The sequence below is a fragment of the Puma concolor genome, chromosome A3, assembly GCF_028749965.1.
Source record: "Puma concolor isolate L17-30 chromosome A3, mPumCon1.1.hap2, whole genome shotgun sequence".
Classification (NCBI taxonomy): Eukaryota; Metazoa; Chordata; class Mammalia; order Carnivora; family Felidae; genus Puma; species Puma concolor.
This window is the reverse complement of record NC_141669.1, coordinates 31,323,301-31,328,770: the sequence shown is the minus strand read 5'-3', so window position 1 is coordinate 31,328,770 and position 5,470 is coordinate 31,323,301. Positions and strand designations below refer to the sequence as shown.

Sequence of the window (5,470 nt, the reverse complement as noted above, 5' to 3'; positions counted from 1 at the left end):
CTTGGAATGATCCGGGCATCGCGGGTGATGCCCGGACGCGGGGTTGTGGACAATGGTGCCTCGGGAGGATCGATCTCAGGAGGCTGCTGCCTCCTGCTGGCTAATAATGTTACAGGCTAGTCCATTTTTTTTCCCACTCTCCTTTTCTTCTAAGGGCCCACGTACTGTATAATCCATTTTACGTGCCCTCTTTATCGTACACCAAATTTACATGTGTATTTGGGTGTACTTCGGGCCATTCCATTCTGTTTCACTGGTCAGTTCATCTGTTCATTCACAGTACTGGTTGACTTCTTAGAGCTTAATAATACTTTTTTTTTTTTTTTTTTTTTTCCTGTCTGGTAGGTATGGTTGCCCTTCATTACTTGACTTCTTCGGAATCTCCATAACTATTCTTGCTGTTGTTTTTCCATTTGAATTTTAGGACACAAAAAGAAACTTGTTGGTGTTTTAATGAGAATTACACTACATTTGTAGATTAACTGAGGAAACTTTGATAACTTTAGGATGCTGTCTTCTTAGTCAAAATACAGTATGTCTTTCTACTTGTTGGGGCCCTGAGATTTCTGCTTGTCTATCAAGCAGTTCTTAGATGTATTCCTAGAAATTTGATTCTATATTGTGGTTATGGTAAATAAGGCATTACCTTCCATTCCATCTATTCAACTATTGCTTGCTACACACTGATGTATTATTACACTGTCTTAGCAAACTCTCTTATTTTTGAAAATAGTTCTTCAGCTACTTCTCTCAGTTGTTTTCGTGTGTACAGATTAATTTACCTACATAAATAACGGTATTTATTATACGCTGTTAATATATTACTTCTAAATAGATACTGTCATTTATTTGTCTTTTTAAATTAGAGCTGCTACTTCCAGAACAATATTAAATAATAGTAGTGATTAATGTCATCCTTGTCTTGCTCCTGACTTCAGTACAAATATTTCTAAATTCTGTGTTAATAGCATGATGGACTCAGATAAATATCTTTTATCATTTGAAGAAAGTATCTTTTTATTTCTATTTTGTTAAGAGTTTCTTTTTTATTTATTGTATTGTATTGTATTGTATTGTATTTTTTAAATGTTTTTATTTATTTTTGAGACAGAGAAAGACAGAGCATGAGCAGGGGAGGGGAAGAGAGAGAGGGAGACACAGAATCCGAAGCAGGCTCCAGGCTCTGAGCTGTCAGCACAGAGCCCGACGCGGGGCTCGAACTCATGGAGTGTGAGATCATGACCTGAGCTGAAGTCGGACGCTTAACCCACTGAGCCACCCAGGCGCCCCAAGAGTTTCTTATTTAATCAAGAAAGGAGGCAATTCTATACTGTGAAATGTTCTATCTGTGTGTATGTTTTATCATGAATATTTTAGTAATTAGCATTTGTTGCTTATAAATACATGGACATAAATATGTGGAGGGGATACCAACTTTTATTTATTTATTTATTTATTTGGTGAACGACTTTATTTTTTATACTGAAAGGCTGATGAAAAACCATTACTAATCCTGCTAAAGAAAATCCCACATCTCAATCAGAAAGGATAACTGTATTTACTCATTAAATGCCATTTACATTTCCTACAACACAACTTGGAAACACCCAGCATACATGTTTAATCTCAGTGGAATGGATTCAAGACCAAGTATACGTGTTACAAGCATCAAGGCCAGATTACAAATTATCATAGTTTATCACAATCATCATCGTCATCATCTTCTTGTTTTCTTTTCAGTGCATGTGCTGATTCATTGGCTGTATTTTGCGATGACACCATGTTAGTGGTAATAAGAATGTTCTTGGACCCGATTAATGATGGATTAATCAGAACGTTCTGAACCGCGGATGTTGCAGGAATTGATGCTTTTGCAGTTGGGGGCTGTGAAGTGGGTCTCTGTACTGTAAACCTTTGCCCTGTGAGGGACATTGGAGTCCCTACTTTCGTTGACATAGACATGGTGTGTGGGGTTGGTGTGCCAAGCGTGGGAGTACTTGGTCCGCTAGTAATAACCACAGAACTGTTATTCTTCCCGCAGAAGTAGATGCCTTTCTTTGTAAAGACTTAAGTCTATAGTTTGGAACAGTCAAGCAATATCAGGTGGCAACCTGGGGCCTGAATATGGCTTGATTAATGGCAAAGGACTTTGATTTCTTTGCCTTGCCATGTCTAATAAAAAATCTCTTGGGGGAGGAGAGGCAAAAGACTGATCAGCATGGCACTGGATCGCCAATCGCACACCATCTGCATCAACAGTAGCTTTCTTAGCATGGCTTGAATAAATGTTTGCATCATCTAGAATTGTGGTCACGTATCAGAAGGCAAACTCCAACATCTGACTTATAACTCTTGGCTCATATTCTGTAATGCTCTTATCCTTCAGGATTTGTGCCATCATCCATGGATCTTCAGGCATGCTCTTGGGACAAGCCCTCTTGCCAGACTCCATGATGTCCGTTGATCAGACTTCTTGAGCTTAATCACCCACATTAATGTATTTCAGTCCCAAGCTTGATGCAAGTTCTTTGCCTAGCACGGTTTTTCCAAGCCCTGGTGTACCACTGAGCAGGATGTTCAGAAGATGTTTTAAAAGCTGATAAAATGAATGAAATCAAAAAAGCTTGGAGACCAATGGGTTTACAAGATTATAGCAAAATTACTTAAAGTTTTAACATTAACCACATGCAATTTAGCTTTTTTTTTTTTTTAATGCAGAAAGCACTTGGGGATCTTGAATGCTTTAGGCTCATCATTATGAATATTGATTATTTTCACAGTTGATGGGAGATTGGTTAACGAAGCATTGATCACTGGAAGGTCTTAGTTTACCTCCGGAAACTTCTGATTTCTGTGGCCCTCTAGGTGTCTTCCTCCACATCAAACAGTGTTCTGGTGAAGCAGTAACACGCCAGGTTTCCCCAGGCACACCCACAACTGCAGAGGCACCACAACAAGACAGAGGAGGCGTAGACTGTGAGCCTGCGTAGCCTGGGTCCAGCCTCTCTGAGTCGTGCCTTGGACAAGGAGAGCATCCTGGCTGAAAGATGCTCTCTCTGGCAAAGGCAAGGTGGTAACACACCTATGTGCAGACCAAAGGATGGGAAGGAAGCAGACCTCATAAAGACCCTGCTTCAGCGCAGTGGGACTTCCTGTTGGGCCCACTGCCAGAAGTCTTCCCGAGTAGATGATTCTGACAAGTAAAGAAACACAAGTATTCTTTGTAGTCATAAAAGGGAAAAGATGGCTAGAGGGATAAACATCTCAACCAACAAATTCTTTTTATGGGATGTCTGGCTTTTTGCAAATTTTTACTGAACCAAGACATGTGTTCTTTTTAAATTAATACATGCAGTGCAAAAACTCAAAACAATATGCTGATTTATTCCATAAAGATAATTCCCAGGCTAACTGTGGGTTTGTTTTACATTGTCAACAAGAGTAGGGAGTCAGAGGAGGAATCTTGTAAAATCCTGGAAATGAAAAGTTTGGGTCCACATGGAATGACTACAATCTAGAGTAAATTCAATCTCAGCCTCTTTACTTCCCTCTGTGTCCTTCCCCTCCCTCCCTCCTCTCTCTCCCTTTCTTCTATTTCTCTCTCTCTCTCTCTCTCTCTCTCTCTCTCTGTGTGTGTGTGTGGGGGGGGTCCCTGTAAGTATAGCAGAGCAAGGGAGAGACACATATGATTTATATCTTCTTTCTCCCAGCAGTGTTCCAATGCCACAGGTTCAATCTACCTGCTCAACTTTCTATATATGGAGTTTCTGAAGGTCTGTTTTGATGACCTCACCCTGGGACAGGAGGCAAATCAGAGCTTCTGTCAGTTTTCTTATGTCCTGCCAGGGTTAAGGCAAGGAAGAAAGGGTAACAACCTACTAGAAAGCGGCAAGGATGTTTTTGGCTGTAGGATCATCGAATTTAGTGCCATCAGGTTAGTCAGAGCGACTGAGTCAAGGAAGAAGATACCCAATGGGCACATGAAAAGATGCTCAAGTCATTAGGGAAGAGCAAATTAAAACCGCAATGCAATGCCGCCATACCTAGGTTAGAGTGGCTGCAGTTAAAAACAGGCTGACCATGCCAAGTGTTGGTGAGGATGTGTAACAACTGGAACTCTCATTCCATCCATTCTGATGGGAATGCAGAATGGTACCGTCATCTGAAAAGCAGTATGTTTTCTTGTAAAGCTTCTTGTTTCTTGTAAAAAGTTTCTTGTAAAGCTAACAAATACTTACCATGTGACAACTCCACGCCTAGGTTTTTGCCTCCACCTTCCAAATAAAAACATGTCTTTGAAAGACTAGCGTATGAATGTTCCTATCAGCTTCATTCATAGTAACCCCAGACTGTAAACAACCCCAAATAGGTGAGTTGATGAACTATTTATGACATACCAACGTGATACAATATTATACAGCAACAAAATGGAATGAACTGTCGATATACCCAATAACATGGGCACATCTCAAAAAATGTGCTCAGAGAAAGAATGATCCCATTTGTGTGATATTCTAAAAGACAATCAACCTATAGTGCCAAAAAGCAGATTTCTGGTTGCCTGAGGCTGAAGTGCAGGTTGGAGATTGAGTGGGAAGGGACACAAGGGAACTTTCTGGGGTGATGCACAAATTTTATACCTTGATATTGCGGTGGAGGTTAAACTGGTGTATAAATTCGTCCAAACTCATCAAACTGGTCACTTAACATGAACGCATTTGGTTGTATATAATGTATGCTTCACTAAAGCTGATGTAGGAAGAGAAGGAGGAGGCCCCTCTTCTCATGAATGGGTCTCAGGACGCTGAGCCAGGGAGAGACAGCATCACTTCTGAGAAATGCCCGGGGGGGGGGGGGTGATGGAGCAGTGAGCTCCAAATCGGCTACCGCGCTGCACAAGGGTGGAGGCTGAGCCATAGGCTGGCATCTGCGATCTGCACAGTCTGCTTGTGTGGATGCTTCTTTTGAGACCCAACGCAGTTCACTAGCTCCTCTGTTGAGCGAGAGACTTGAGTTGGGGTCTAGCTAACTGTGGTTCGAAAGAGCATTTCTCATGGGTTCTGTGCATGCTGAAGAGGGTCCCTGCCCTGAGAGCATTTCCAGTGCGGGATAAGGTGGGGAATCAGAATGCAGCTATAGCCTCTGCACCCCCAGCAAGCTACCCTCTTTGTAGAGAGACTGGGTGTTAATAATGCATGGCTGTGTTGGGGAAAATCCGAAGAAACTTCCCCTTCCCCCCCAGATTTCTCGGCCAACTCAGTGGGCCAAATTGAAACAGTCTAGATTTGGGCAGGGAAGATTTGCGACCCTGAGAGAGATCATAATCTCAACCAAGTATGGCCGGAAATGTAAATTATAGCTATGGAACTGTGAAGAATCACATAATTATATCAAAATTAAAAGGGAAAGTATGGGTGTGAACAACATCTTGTAGAGAAATTACCACAACCAGATGTATGCAAATTGTTCC

The 5,470-nt window shown here is 41.5% G+C and overlaps 1 pseudogene; it reads right to left on the bottom strand.

The window, feature by feature from the left end:
* Positions 1-1,535: 1,535 nt before the first annotated feature.
* On the bottom strand, positions 1,536-3,263 carry LOC112864211 (transcription initiation factor TFIID subunit 9-like; annotated as a pseudogene).
* Positions 3,264-5,470: the final 2,207 nt, after the last annotated feature.